This window comes from Orcinus orca, chromosome 4 (assembly GCF_937001465.1).
Source record: "Orcinus orca chromosome 4, mOrcOrc1.1, whole genome shotgun sequence".
Lineage (NCBI taxonomy): Eukaryota > Metazoa > Chordata > Mammalia > Artiodactyla > Delphinidae > Orcinus > Orcinus orca.
The window spans coordinates 123,023,616-123,039,915 of record NC_064562.1 but is presented as its reverse complement, the minus strand read 5'-3'; the positions used below and the strand labels follow the sequence as shown (position 1 = coordinate 123,039,915).

The 16,300-nt window shown below is 43.4% G+C and overlaps 1 non-coding gene across 1 annotated transcript; it reads right to left on the bottom strand.

Annotated features, from left to right (window-relative positions):
* Positions 1-7,542: 7,542 nt before the first annotated feature.
* Positions 7,543-7,616, bottom strand: TRNAG-UCC (transfer RNA glycine (anticodon UCC)). The gene has a single exon. It is a non-coding gene; the product is annotated as a tRNA-Gly (tRNA).
* Positions 7,617-16,300: the final 8,684 nt, after the last annotated feature.

Genomic DNA, 16,300 nt, shown 5'->3' with positions numbered 1-16,300 from the left:
AAATTGATACAGCCACTATGGAGAACAGTATGGAGGTTCCTTAAAAAACTACAAATAGGGCTTCCCTGGTGGCGCAGTGGTTGAGAGTCCGCCTGCCGATGCAGGGGACGCAGATTCGTGCCCCGGTCCGGGAAGATCCCACATGCCGCGGAGCGGCTGGGCCCATGAGCCATGGCCGCTGGGCCTGCAGGTCCGGAGCCTGTGCTCCTCAACGGGAGAGGCTGCAGCAGTGAGAGGCCCGCGTAGCGCAAAAAAAAAACAAACTACAAATAGAACTACCATACGACCCAGCAATTCCACTACTGGGCATATACCCTGAGAAAACCATAATTCAAAAACAGTCATGTACCACAATGTTCATTGCAGCTCTATTTACAATAGCCAGGAGATGGAAGCAACCTAAGTGTCCATCATCGGATGAATGGATAAAGAAGATGTGGCACATATATACAATGGAATATTACTCAGCCATAAAAAGAAACGAAACTGAGTTATTTGTAGTGAGGTGGATGGACCTAGAGTCTGTCATACAGAGTGAAGTAAGTCAGAAAGAGAAAAACAAATACCATATGCTAACACATATATACGGAATCTAAGAAAAAAAAAAAAGTCATGAAGAACCTAGGAGTAAGACGGGAATTGAGACGCAGACCTACTAGAGAATGGACTTGAGGATGTGGGGAGGGGGAAAGGGTAGGCTGTGACAAAGTAAGAGAGTGGCATGGACATACATACACTACCAAAGGTAGAGTAGATAGCTAGTGGGAAGCAGCTGCATAGCACAGGGAAATCAGCTCGGTGCTTTGTGACCACCTAGAGGGGTGGGATAGGGAGGGTGGGAGGGAGGGTGATGCAAGAGGGAAGAGATATGGGAACATGTGTATATGTACAACTGATTCACTTTGTTATAAAGCAAAAACTAACACACCATTGTAAAGCAATTATACTCCAATAAAGATGTTTTTAAAAAAAAGGGATGGGACTTGAATTGCAAATTTATTTAATATCAAATGCTCTAAGATTCAGAAGAAAGTAATTGCCTGTAATAGTTTTAAAAAACCACTTTCTGTTTTCTTTTGTGCTTTTAAAACCCATTGTTTTCCATCTAATTTCTTGACATTACATCACCCCTACCCACCCAACCTGGCATTCTTCACTTTCTGTTGCCCTTGCCCTTTTGTAGCTAGGTCTCATAAATTAATTGTGTCCTTCTTTTAATCCTCTCTTCCTCTGGTCTAGTTTCCTTCATTATACAGTTGACACTTGAACAATTCGAGGGTTACGTGTGACCACCCTCCACACAGTTGAAAATCTGAGTACAACTGATAGTGGGCCCTTCATTTTCTTGGTTCCTCTGTACTTGCAGATTAAACCAGCTGTAGATCATGTAGTACTGTAGTATTTACTCTGGAAAATACTGAGTTTTATAAGGGAGACAAAAGTATAGCCTATATTCCTGGTTTCAAAATGTTCTCAGTACAGTTGGGAAAATAAGATAAACACATCAGAATTACATTGATGAAAATGTGATCATATTTCATCTGGAAGTAACTTAAAACTTAATGTACTTATTTCACATTTGTTTTCAAAGTTTTTCAACCCAACTCATGGATGACATGCCATGCTGTTTAGAACCCACTTTAATTGTGTCTACTAGTGCCAACAGCTTCTGGGTTTCCCCTGTCCCTCCATCACTAGGATAATACCCCTTGAAATATGTTAGGGAATTAAAGTAGTAGATATCTAAATAAATGAAAAAGTTAAGAGGAAAACATAGAATAACAATAATAATTATATTCACTGAAATGCTGAACCATGGGCATACAGCTATACATGTCCTCATACAGTTAGGGTCTTGTCAGGAAAAAGATGATATACCCAAAGGGTTTAACTACAAAGAGTTTAATGAAGGGACTAGCTATAAAGGGTGTAGTCAGAGAGGCCAGTACAAAGATAAAATAAGACGATGAAGTGCCCAGGAACATTGGGAAGTCATTACTAACTCTAGGCCTGAAGGGGAAAGAAAGGGAAAGATGTTTCCAGCAGCAGATAAGAGCCAGCTCTGTGTAAAGGGGCAGCCTGATGGGAGCTATGGCCTTAGGGGGAGGAGTGTAACCAGGCAGAACTGTTACAAGAGGGGAAAGAGTGAGAACAATGACCCTGACTTCCCCCTCCTCCTGCCCTCAGATTTCCTCCTGGTGACTGACCCTAACCCAAAGCTGAAGGGTAAGAAAACCCAGACCATACTGTTGGTAAAGGTTTAGTGTCCAGGGGTACAGAACAGAGCTGAGATGGGTGAGAAGGGATCTGGAAGGGCAAATAGAGAATAACCAGCACAAATCCCTACAGAGTTTTAGGAGTCTCTGCAGGTAGGTTTATGGTAAGGGATTTCCAAGGCAGTGAACGCCAGCATCCTCAGCCTGGTTGGCAATAGGCATAATAGGGCAAATTGAAGAGACCCATGACCTTAGAATTTAACCTAACGAGTCAGTCTCCCAAACCCCCTCCCACCGCACACCAACTACGTACTATATAGTTTAAATGTAGCCCAGTTGTTAACATTTTTACCCCTATTATTTTGGTGGGAAAATGCTCTTTTGTCAGGCCAAACTTTACCATTAGAGTAAGGGCCAACTGGGAGAAAATGAAGCCGACGTGAAGGTAAGGTAAGCAGTGACGCGTGGATGCTGTGGACAATCCCAAATTAAACCACACACACAACAAAAACCATCCTAAGGTTTGTAATGCAAAGACTCCCTAAATGGCCTCTCCTCAGAAATATGCAGATCGTCTATGGTCAGGATGTTAATGAATTCGAATTAATTTGTGAGAGCATTCTAGGGGTACAGTAATACACAAAATGTTCTTGAGTGTCACAATTTACCAATTGCTTAGTCAGTTGAGACTCTGGGGCCCCTGGGACTTCCCTACTGGTCCAGTGGTTAAGACTCCGTGCTTCCACTGCAGGGGGCACGGGTTTGATCCCTGGTTGGGGAAGTAAGATCCCTCAAACCGCGGGAGGCAGCCAAAAAAAAAAAAAAAAAGACTCTGGGGCCCTTTGCCTGGGGCAAATGACCTTCTCTGGCCACGTAATCTGACCATGGACTCCCAGGCGTTGCCTGTTGATTCTCCTATACAACTGGGCTTTGATTAAGGAGACAGTGAAAGGAAAGTAGCCTGCTCTTCTCATCTCCACCTACTTCCTGGCCTCCAATTCCACATTATCTTGACCAAATCGTGGTCATTTTAAATAGAATCTCCATGTTCAATAAACTGTGCTATAGAACGGATGAGAACAGAGAAGCAGACATTGCATTTGTCAGTTAGGTCACTGGTGTCCTTTGCCACACCAGTTTCAGTGGAAGACAGCCTCCCCCCTGGTACGCCAAGGTAGGCTGGTGAGGTATGAATGATTGCAAGGGGGCTGAAAACTTAGCCCCTTAAGTTCCTGACATGGCTGGGAGGAGCTAGATTGACTTTGATGTTGTCCTCGGGATACCAAATAAATATAGTAATTTTCTCTGGCTGCCGTGACATGGAAAAGTTTGGAAAGCACAGCTGCATAGTGATAGCAGTGGAAGTCAAATTGCAATTCACGAGGACTAAGTGGAGAAATGGAGGTGGAAGCTGTGAGTGTAGAGAAGTCTTTCCAGATATATATGTCAGTGAAAGGAGAGAGAGCAAATAGACTGATTCTAAGCAGGTTTTTAAAAAATTATTTATTTTGCTTATTTATTTTGGCTTGTGCCGGGTCTTAGTTGCGGCACGTGGGATCTTTGTTGTGGCATGCATGTGGGATCTAGTTCCCTGACCAGGGATCAAACCTGGGCCCCCTGCATTGGGAGCACGGAGTCTTACCTGGACCATCAGGAAGGTCCCTCTAAGTAGGTTTAATAGGCAGATGCTTGAGGACATTTGCAACAAGTAGAGAAGGGTCTGGCTGTAGAGAGGAATTACAGATACAAGGGGGAGAAAAGGAAGGCACTGTTAAGGTGGGAAGGAAGAATGCTGAAGGATTTCACCACTCTGGCCACTATTTTCTTTGTTAAAAAGAGGTTGAGTTATCTGCTGAGCGTGAGAGAGACAGGATCTTGATATGGGGTTTTAAGAGAGACATAAAGACTTGAAATGTTTGCTATCAAAAATGAGAAAGGAAGCTGCCAAAAGATAAGTAAAATTTTGCCAATGTTGAGAGCCAGGCTGAGAATGGAGCTCATAAATGTGTAATGAAGCTAATCGGCAGTTATATGTTTCACACAGCTGGGACAGGACACCTGGGGGCTTGAGAAAACACAGTGTTAGACGGTTTTATCTAGGACCACGACCTGGAAGAGCGAGAACAGTAGAAAAGATAAGCTAGCAAGAGAATTGAGGCAGCTGGTAATCAGAGGAGGGACAGGATTTGAACTTGTTAAAATAAGAGATCTGCCTTGTTTGTCTTGTTCATTGCTGTATCGCCCGTACCTGGAGCAATGGCTCTTAACTGTGGACTATAATCACCTGGAGAGCTTTAGAAAGTCCTTATGCCTAAACTGCACCTTGAACCAATTAAATTGGACTCTCTGGGTGAGTTCCAGGCATGGTATTTTTTTAAAGGTCTCTGAATGATTCCAGTCTACAGCCAAGGCTGACAATAACTGGTCTAGAACAATGTCTGACATAAAGTAGAAACCTAATAAATTCAGTTCAGTGAATGGAATTCAGGTCAGATTACAGAGGCTCTAAAACTAGGAAGGGGGACTTCCCTGGTGGTGCAGTGGTTACGAATCTGCCTGCCAATGCAGGGGACACGGGTTCGAGCCCTGGTCTGGGAAGATCCCACGTGCCACGGAGCAACTAAGTCCGTGCGCCACAACTACTGAGCCTACGCCCTAGAGCCCACAAGCCACAACTACTGAAGCCTGTGCGCCTTGAGCCCATGCTCCGCAACAAGAGAAGTCACCGCAATGAGAAGCCCGTACACCGCAATGAAGGGTAGCCCCCGCTCACCGCAACTAGAGAAAGCCCGTACGCAGCAACAAAGACACAACGCAGCCAAACATAAATAAATAAATAAAAATAAAACTAGGAAGGGCTGAGGTTGGGAAAAGGGTTAAAGACTGAAGTCTCCATGAACCTGAAGTGTAGGTTTGAGGCCATTGTTTTCAGAGAGGGATTTATAAGTTTATTAGTTTGGAGTAGGCACAGTTCAAGTGGTACGGTTTCACCTGTTTCTGGCTAAGGGATTTTGCATAAGTACCAGGGGGTGAAGCTTGCTACAGCATGGCAGTTAAAGATCTGAAGTTATGGTGTTGGACGGTTTGTGAAGTTAAAATTTAAAGTTGCGCGGGGCATGACCAGAGGGAAGCAGGGGAGGAAGACTTGAGGTTCATGGCTCTCAGGCTGGATGTTGATTTCAGTTGAACTGGTTCTGACTTGCACTTCCCCCTATTATCTTCATGATCGTAAATTCATGTTTTTCAGCAAATTTTCCAGGCCTTCGGAGTCTGAGATCACCTTTGCTTCCCTGGGACTGGGTCCACCTTACGCTAAGACACACACACTAGTCTTACTGTAAATTAGTTCATACCTTTTCCTGCTTTCAAGAGAGTATCAGGTGAAGGCATTGAAGTTTAGGAAAGCAAAGAGTGGTGAAATGTGGAAAACGCTGTCTCAATTCACCACCCTTACAATTTTGCTTGAGGCTATTCCAGTCAGGGCTGCTACTGAGCAAAGATGACAACAGAAACAAAAACAAACCATAAAACTAACCTCCTACCCAAATCCCATAATGGTTTTGGAGAAGCACAGTGAGGCCAATGACCTCTAAAATGGCATTTCTTCTTCAATTGATTAGATATTTACTGCTCACTTATCACAACCCACAACCTCTATATGGGATTACATTGAACTCTGACCGTAGATAAGGTGCATTAGGTGATTAGGGTGGGTTGGGCTCCCATAACACAGCTAATTTACCCTCCCCAATGCCCAACACCCAAGTCATTTCCAAGGAATTATTTATAAATAGTTGGATACAGTATGGTCAGGTGGTAAAGAAGTTTGTAAATCATTATTTTATCATATGAAGAAGTAGTTGCACTTCTCCTCCAGGTGAGGTAAATATTAACTTTCTAGCTGGAAAACTGAAGTCCTAATCATCTTGGCGACACTGTGGTCATATGACATACCTGGGGGCAGCTCCAGATGGCAGCATGTAAAACAAATGATAGGGGGCCTCAAGCAATATTTGATTAAGAATTGTTCTCTTTGTGGGAGGAAATCAACACTCAAACCAGCTAAGCTGGCGAGCTCTCCTCCAGTGCCTGCTGCTGGGGCAGGATGTTTGGGGAAGTTTCACGAGGACAGTAACACCCCTCACTGCAGTAGGTGAGAAACAGTCACAGTGGGATCTACATAGGAAAGAAGACTTCAGACTGAAGACATGAAGTGCCCACCAAAGCAGCAGGATTGAGGAAGGACACCAGGTCTCTCCATCCCATTGTCACTACGCTGTCCCAGTTCACCACCTTCCAGCCCTCACTTAGAACCTAGAAACTGCAGCAGCTTCCCAAAGGGCGTCCTGCCTCCTGACCCCCTCCATTCCATTCCCTAGTCTGCAGCCATCAGGCTCTTTCTAAAATGCCATTCTGGTTTTATCACCCCCTATTTGAGCCCATTACCTGGCTTCTCATTTCTCCCATTTCTCAGGATAAGGTCAACTTTGAGCATAGCTGAAAAGCTCTATTAATGACTCGACTTCTGCCTGCCACTCCCGGCTTCCATTCTTTACTACGTTAAACTTCTAGTTTGTTTAAACCGGTGAAGCTCTCTGGCTTCCTCTTCTGGGAACTCTCTTCCTCTTTTTACTCTGGTGAACTCCTCCTTACTTTTTAGGACTCCCTTTCGATATCCTAGTGGGCGCTCCTATAGCATTCTAAACTTCTATTATAAGTTACTGCATCTCTTAGGCTGTTTAATGATCTGCCCGTCTTGCTGTACAGTATTAGCTCATGGTGAGTGTTTAATATTCACCACACCCTATTAAGCATTTTCCTTGGCATATCTCATGTGATTCCCGTAAGAATCCTGTGAGGGAAACACTTGATGACAAATAATTAAACCGAGGCTCATGTTAAGTTATTTGCTTAAGTCCTACAGCTAGAAAGCTCCATAGGGCAAGATGGCGTTGCTCTTGCCTATCATTTGACCCCTGGCAACAAATGTATACCTAGCCCTCAGCTGTAGCTAGCACTTACCTTGCACTTAGAATGTGCTGGGCATATCTCAATCTTATGTCAATAGGATGGGGAAACTGAGATAAAGGTTAAGTGACCTGCCCATGGTCACACAGCGAGGAAGTAGCCAGGCTGTGATTTAAACCTAAGCATCTGGCTTCAGAACTTCTGCACGCTTAACCCTTAGACTGTCCTTCCTTTGCATGAGCAGAAATGCTTCAAGCTGCAGAAATGTTAAGGAAAGAGGTGAAACAGTCAATAAAGCAAAGCAAATCGAGACTACTTTTTTTTTTTTGGCCGCACCACGTGGCTCACGGGATTATAGTTCCCTAACCAGGGATTGAACCTGGGTTCCCCTGCAGTGGAAGCGCAGAGTCCTAACCACTGGACCACCAGGGAATTCCCCAAGACCATCGTTAATTAGGCAATTTGTTAGTCCTTCAGACAGCCTCCCATGAAGTCTTCACATTACCCACAACAGAAAGATAGACGCATAGTTCTCACCAAATGAAAACATGTCTGGAAGAAAAAACCATTTTCTATATTGTAGTGTCTCAGCTTCACTGAGCAGTAATCAGTGATTTAAAAAACATTCAACTAAAATTTCCTTTTTAACACTGCACTATATACTCAAATGACATTCTCTAGAGAAAATGGGGAGGGAAATCCGGTGGGATTATGGTGAAAAATTGCAGTCAGTCTGCTGTCTTGGAAGAGCACTGCTGTTGTCTGAGAAAAAGAGAAGAATGAAAAAATCCTTGCAGTTCCTAACAAGGCAAAAAAAAGTTTAACTTGGCCTTGTCAAGTACAAATAGGACTTGGGTGGCAGAGAGAAAAAAGCAAAGAAATGCTTTTGTAGTTGTATTTTTCTCCCTTCCCCAAATGGAAAATTTTATTGCTGTTTCTTCTGATTTCTGAATTGTTTTGATGGTTTCTGTGACACTGACTTGTTTTAAAAAATCATCTCAGCAGGCTTTTCCTTTTGATAAAACAGAAAAAATTTGACTAATTCATGGAAAACATTTTACTTTTTGGAGAATGGAGGGAGAATGACTTGGGGGATATGAAGGCAAGAGGATCTCTAAGGGAGTGAGGGATCCCCTCATCATCAGAAGATGCAGCTGGCGGTAATTGTCAGGAAGCTGAGGCTAGAACCTTATTTGACTTGGCTGCTGTCTTTTGTTAAGAGACAAGAGACAATGGTTGTTGATCAGGGATAATGGCTTGGTGATGGAGAGTTTACTGGATAAGGGACAGGACTTGTTAAGATTTAAGAAGAAGGTGATAGAAAAGGAAGAAACAAGCGTGATCCCTAGATGTGTGGCTTTAGCTTCTGGGTGGAGCCTGTTATTGACATAGGGAAGAGGAGATTTAGGGGAAACATTTTTAAAATTCAATGTTGCACATGTTAAGTTTGAAATTTCTGCACGAGAGTCCTACCTGATCTCCCTTGTTCTACTCATACTCTGTTACAGTATCTTTTCATGGTGCAGCAGCAAGAGGATCCTTTTAAATTGTACTCAAAGCCATCCAATGACGCCACATCCAGCTCCGAGTAAAAGCCAAAGTCGTGGCCTCGTCTTCTACACACGTCCTTGTTCATTCCCTTCCAGCTGCACTGTTCTCCTTGCTGTCCCATGAACATACCAGGTACACTCCCATCTCAGGATCTTTGTAGTGTCTCTTTTTTTTTTCTGGAATGCTCTTCCTACAGATATCTTAGCTATCTTACTGACCTCACCTCTAAGCCTTTGCCCAGATTTCAGCATCTTGGTAAGGTCTACGCTGATCACCCTATTTAAAACCACGACTGCTCTTCCATCCCTAGCACTCTACTTTCTCTTTTTACATAGCACTTCTGTTTCATCACCTTCTATTATACCATGACCCTTTTTTTTTTTTTTTTTTATGGCCATGCCGCATGGCTTGTGGGATCTTAATTCACCAACCAGGGATTGAACGTGGGCCCTCGGCAGTGAGATCACGGAGTCCTAACCATGGGACTGCCAGGGAATTCCCTATACTATGATTCTTTTATAAGGTCAATTGTTAATCTTCATTTCCTCTCGTTGGAGCATAAGCATCACGAAGGAGAGAAATATGATACTAATATATCCCAAGAATCTAGAATATTCCATGAGTATGGTTAAATATGAGTAAAAATAATTATTCGATGTCTAAGAAATGTCAAATAGATGGTTGGATAGATGAGTCTAGACCTCAGAGGAGAGGTGAGGTCTGGAAGTATTCATCTGTGATAAATTAGTTAAAAATATGAGAAAGAATAAAGTTACCCAAGGTAAAGACATGACTAGGAAAGAGACATTCCAATTTTAAGACCCAGGAAGTGTCAACATTTTGACATCAGGTAGAGATGGAGAAACCAATAAAAGAAGGCAGATATTTAGAACCAGTAATGTAGGAGAAAAACCAGGAGATGCCTGGGTGGGACGGGGTGGGGGGAGTACTGTGTGAAGGAAAGAGGAGTCAACAATGTCATCTCCTCCTGTGTAGCTAGGTGAGATAAGCCTAGAAAATCCTCCATTATATTGGCAACAAAGGAGATCTTTGCCCACCTAGGTAGGAACGGTTTCTGGGAAGATGGAAGCTGAGGTGGGGTTTGCCAAAATGGCTTGAGGGGGACTTCCCTGGTGGTGCAGTGGTTAAGAATCCGCCTGCCAATCAGGGGACACAGGTTCAAGCCCTGGTCCAGGAAGATCTCACATGCCGAGGAGCAACTAAGCCCATGGGCCAGAACTACTGAGCCCACGTGCCACAACTACTGAAGCCCGTGCACCTAGAGCCCATGCTCCGCAACAAGAGAAGTCACCGCAATGAGAAGCCTGCACACCACAACGAAGAGTAGTCCCCGCTTGCCACAACTACAGAAAGCCCGTGTGCAGCAATGAAGACCCAACACAACTGAAAAATAAATATAATAAATAAAATTCTTTAAAAAAAATGGCTTGAGGATATACTGGAGGACTGTACTTTAATATAACTCCACCAAATAAGAACAAAGGATAACAAGGGATAATAACTCACAGGGTCAGAACTGATAGGAAAGGAGACAGCAACAGATCAGCAATGTCAATACATTTTTGGAAGATGTGAAGAAGTAGAAGCTGACTTAACTTAGCAGAGCAGGGGGATATATGCCTATGTGCCTGGGGACAGTGGCAGAATTGAGGAGTTTTAATGATGAACAAGTCAGTTTGCCATGTAGAACTCTTTAGATGTTCTGCACTTGGATCCAGCAGGTACTACAGAAGGTAAAGGTAATATGCCTGGATAGAAAGAGGGATGGTGGTTGAAAATTTTTATAGAATAGTTGAGCTCACTGATTCCCTTCCTGACATGACCTACCCAGAGGACCACAAATCCATGTACCTCCAGCCTGCCCAAAGAGTTTTATGCTCTGGAGAAACTGCATCAGAGAGAGACACTTGACTTTGGGACACCACGTCTAAGACAAGGATAGAACAAGGCATGGAGTTATTATTTTTTTTTCCATGGGTTTCGAATGAAAGTTTTATTTTTGAATTCCCATTGAAATAAATATGTTAATCTTTGAAAAATATTTGGTTACATGCCACAAAAATTATCCCTAGAGCCCCCAGTGATAGTCATGCCCCATTCTGGAAAACACTACCATAGGGAATTACTGGAGGTACCCTTGGGGAGGTAGGATGAGGCCACTGTTGAGCAAAGGGTCATCTGTGTCCCAAGTAAGCTGCCTGCTGCTGTTCACAATTCTCTGAGCCCCAGACCTACCAGCATATTTGATCTTATCTTTCCTGGCTGGCAACACTTTGGTGGCTCCCTATTCTCTTCTAGATAGAAGAGTAAATAAGGCATGGAGTTATAAATGTGGGGATTAAGTAAAATTTTTCATACTGAATTATAATTCTTAGACTCCCTTCTCCTGCTGTACTCCCAGAATTCTGTGAACAGATTGGAGAGTAGATTGGAGAATGTAAACTACACTCACAAAAAGACTGACAGATACTGGTACTTTCAGAATCATACAATAAAAAGGTGGTGTCTTAGTCTGCTCAGACTACTATAACAAAATATCATAGACCGGGTGGCTTAAACAACAGACACATTTCTCACAGTTCTGAAGGCTGGGAAGTCCAAGATCACTGGAAGGTACAGTGTCTGATGAGCGCCCTCTTTCGGACTTGCAGACAGCTGCTCTCTTCCTCTTCTTATAAGGCCAACAATCCTATTGCATTTATTACCTCATTTAATCTTTTTTTAAAAAAAACTAATTAATTAATTTATTTTTGGCTGGGTTGGGTCTTTGTTGCTGCACACGGACTTTCTCCACTTGCAGCGAGCGGGGGCTACTCTTTGTTGCGGTGCGCGGGCTTCTCATTGCAGTGGTTTCTCTTGTTGCGGAGCACAGGCTCTAGGCGCATGGGCTCAGTAGTTGTGGCTCGCGGGCTCTAGAGCACAGGCTTAGTAGTTGTGGCACATGGGCTTAGTTGCTTTGCGGCATGTGGAATCTTCCTGGACCAGGGATTGAACCCGTGTCCCCTGCATTGGCAGACGGATTCTTAACCACTCTGCCATCAGGGAAGTCCCACCTCATTTAATCTTAATTACCTCCTAAAAACCCTATCTCCAAATACAGTCACATTGGGGTTAGAGCTCCAACATATTAATTTAGTGGGGGACACAATTCAGTCCATATCAGTGAATAAGAAATAAACACTGATAGTGTGCCTTTTTATACATTTGGGATCTGGTTTAAATGGCAGTTATCCCACCTTGATTAATACAAGCAATTCCAACAGAGGAGAATAGTGAAAAGAGAGCCACGCACCATACTTTTCTAGAGGGCAACTAACCTCTCCTGCCTAGAACCGAACATAGGGGGCTTCTGGAGGAAGGGCACCAAACGAAAAATGGAACCGATTTGTTCAAACATTTGAGAAAAACTATTGGTAAAGGTTCAGCAAGTCTATTGAAGCATTTAGAAAAAAATAAACGATAAGCACATGGGAAGCTAAGCAAGGCAATTTCAACTCCAGGAGAAACAAAATGTTGGATGGAAAGAAAATATTCATAACATGCATCTTGGGTTAAACAGGGAATCGTTACTGGGCATAGAAATGTAAATGATGGCCGACTTAGCCAAAAATTATAAGGTTACATGAAGCGGATGAAGAAGGAAAGGGAAGTTGTGTGTGTGTGTGTGTTTGTGTGCGTGTGTGTGTGTGAGATATAACATACTTTAACTTCTGAAACAGGCGGTGTTTAGGCAATGTTTAAAATAGCTCAAGAAATAGCAGTATAATCCTATAAAAATGTGTCAATAATTACTAGTAGAAAGAGAATAAAAGTTGAAAGTGGGGGTGTTTCCACTGGGAGTGAGTGGGGTGGGGAGCAAGACCGTAGACTGGGCCAGGGAGTGTGGTTTTCACTAGAGTCTTTTAGTACTAGATGAATATTTAAAATTTATTTGCATATATTGGACAAAAATCAGATACACAAAACTTTTCAAAATATATTGTACATATACTTCAATAAAAAAACTAAAAAATGTATATTGTATGGGACAAATGCTGTATGATCTCACTTAAATGTGGACTCTAAAAAAATACAACAAACTAGGGCTTCCCTGGTGGCGCAGTGGTTGAGAATCTGCCTGCTAGTGCAGGGGACACGGGTTTGAGCCCTGGTCTGGGAAGATCCCACATGCCGCGGAGCAACTAGCCCCGTGAGCCACAATTACTGAGCCTGAGCGTCTGGAGCCTGTGCTCCACAACAAGAGAGGCCGCGATAGTGAGAGGCCCGCGCACCGCGATGAAGAGTGGCCCCCACTTGCCGCAACTAGAGAAAGCCCTCGCACAGAAACGAAGAGCCGTACACAGCCATAAATAAATAAATAAAATAAAATAAAAACAACAACATACTAGTGAATATAACAAAAAAGAGACAGACTCACAAATATAGAGAATAAACTAGTGGTTACCAGTGGGGAGGGGGGAGGGGAAGAGGGACAAGATAGGGGTAGGGGATTACAAGATACAAACTACTGTGTATAAAATAAACTACAAGGATGTATTATACAGCAGAATATAGCCAATATTTTATAATAACTGTAAATGGAGTATAACCTTTAAAAATTGTGAAGCGATGTGTTGTATACCTGAAACTTATACAATGTTGTGAAGCAACTATACCTCAATTAAAAATTAAATAAATAAAATATATCGTACAGGAGGTTTAAAAAAAGAGATAGGAAGTGCGGACAGCTCTTTCAAGAAGCTTTGCTGGCCGAGGGGAGCAAAGGGATGGGGTAGCGGCTCAAACATTCAAGGGTGGATCTAAATTTTTGGTTTTTTTTGCTTGAGACACGCAGGATCTTAATTCCCCGGCTAGGGATTGAACCCACGCCCCTTACAGTGGAAGCTCAGGAGTCCTAACCACTGGACTGCCAGGGAATTCCCTGGATCTAAATATTTTTGAATTAAAGTGAGAATACTTAGTTACCAAATCAAATAGTGCAGGGTTTATAATGGAAAGCAAAGTTTCCTGCCCCACACACCCTTTCCAACACATTGCTTTCCATTCGCTTGTAAACATTTAAACTATGGCTTCTCTCAGCCCGGTAGCATTAGTGCAGTTTAGTGCCCTGGGAGAGGAGGGCAGAGACAGGATTTCTGCCAATGGAGAGCAGTGTCTCACCAGTCCGTGAGCAAGCCGACTGGCACACTGCTCAGCCCAGGTCTTACCACCACCCAGCCCGTACGGAGAGAGGAAAGCCCAGAGGGGAAGCTGAGAAGCATGCAGTGGTGCTACTCTGCAGCACCCTGTGATCTCTCAGAATCACAGAGTCCTCATTACGACCTGTGCAAAGGGGAAAGAAAAATCCAGTTCTGTTTGCGGCATAGCTTAAAGCTGTGAGGTCTAAATTCGATTTGGGGAAGTCAGGAGAGTGATTTCTTCTCTCTGCCCCCATTGAGAAGAAAAGGTGAAAAGAGGCTCACAAAAGTTTCTGTTGTATCTTTATCCAGACCCTGTATACCATAATTATAAAGAGGCATAGGATGGTTTTTGTGGTCACACCTCTACTGAGGGTGCTGTAGGTAGGGATACATTTTATTGCACTCAAGTGCCTATAATCATAACAATATATTGTAAACATACAGTGCTTACTTTCTGAGCATTAATGAAACAACCATACTAGTACAGAAGAACAACCAGATCTATGAGAGATTTTAAGATAAACATAAAAAGTCCCTAAGGAAAATGACCTGTAGATCATTATCTAATGATTTTTTTTTTTTTTTTTTTTTTTGCGGTACGCGGGCCTCTCACTGATGTGGCCTCTCCCGTTGCGGAGCACAGGCTCCGGACGCGCAGGCTCAGCGGCCATGGCTCACAGGCCCAGCCGCTCCGCGGTATATGGGATCTTCCCGGACCCGGGCACGAACCCGTGTCCCCTGCATCGGCAGGCAGACCCCCAACCACTGCACCACCAGGGAAGCCCTAGCTAATGATTTTTAAAGATTATATTTTACATTATTTGACATGCTATGCTTCTTCTTTTACAGCATGTTTAAGAGGATGACAGTTCTGCCGGGTTTAATGTAATGTCATTCATTATAAAAATTACTGAACTCGAATGCTAGAGACAGGGCTAGTGTGCAGACATATGCCACTGCCCTGGAGTGGGGATTATTTTGGAGGGAAGTTGTGGTAGCTAACTTGGGAAGAGTCAGCCAACCACTTCCAGATGGATATTTCATAATATTCCCCAACAGGGACCTAGCTCCCTGACATCTTCCATGATGCTGTCCGTCTCCTGAAATGCTGATAGAGCAGTAAAGGCTCCACACCCTTTAGCTGTGCTGTGCGGCTACACTAGCCTGGAAGACAACACTCAGATGCCTTCAGGGACCAGACAAGTGAGTAAAATGGGAGTGAGCGTGAGACCCAAGAGTACATGGATTAAATCAAACCCACACTTACACATACACACACCAGCCGCTCTGTGCTGGCCCAACAAGAGTCTGCTGCTCGCGTCTTTCCCAGGGGCTACCGATCCGTGATCTCTGCTTAGCTGTGGGAATAATGCTCCCTGCACAAACTCAGACCTTAACTTCCCTCGAGAGTCACCAGGGTTTCTGACTCCATCCTGGAGCAGAACCAATTTAGGCCTCAAGTAGTTAATCCAAAATGACTGTCTGAAGTCCCACCTAGCCTTTAAGGCCTGCTCAAAGCCCCACTCCTCCATGAAATCATCCCTTTCTCCCTCAGAGATGGAGCCTTACCTTCTGCTAGCTCTGCTTTGCACCTCTGTTACAGGAGTTCCACTGTCTTCTATTACAACAGCTTGGATTTGTGTCAGCTTCAGCCCCCAGATCTCAGGGCCCAGCCTTACGATGTAAACCTATATAACTCTCTGTAAAATTTAAATGAAGGGATTTCTGAGTATTTTCATTGGCATACAGAAATTATTTTAAAATCCTAGAAATGTATTCAAAGAAAAGAGTACCTCCCACCTAAAGTATTCTCTCAGTGTTTCCCAAACGGGTGTTCCTCCGAGCATTAGTCCCAAAAGATGCTCCCTGAGAAGTGCTCTGTGGTCAAATGCTGCAGTCTGTATCCTGATAGAGTCACAAGGCACACTGGCATTGTAAAGGCTCTGAGAAAATGAGGAGAAATTAAAGAAAAGTTTACTTTTTTCACCCAGGATTCTCTTCCTATATTTGGCCATGGGATCCTTTTAATGGGATCATTTAAGGACTTGCTCCTTGGAATGTAGCCCTTGCAGAGGCAGCAAGGACAGACTCTGGCTCCAAGCTGCCTACAACCCAATCCTCAGCATTCATTGTCCTTGGGTAAGTTACTTGACCTAAGCAAGTTACTTGCCTAAACTGTCTCATCTGTAAAATGGGCGTAATAGTAAGACATACTCTTATAGGGCTATTGTGAAGGTTAAATGAGTTAATACATATAAACTATGTATCTCAGCCTAAATTTGGAGTTTTGGTCAGAAAATCAGGCCCCTCTCCCTAATTCAGATTCAGAAAAAAATCAGAAATACGATGTCATCAAACTATTGG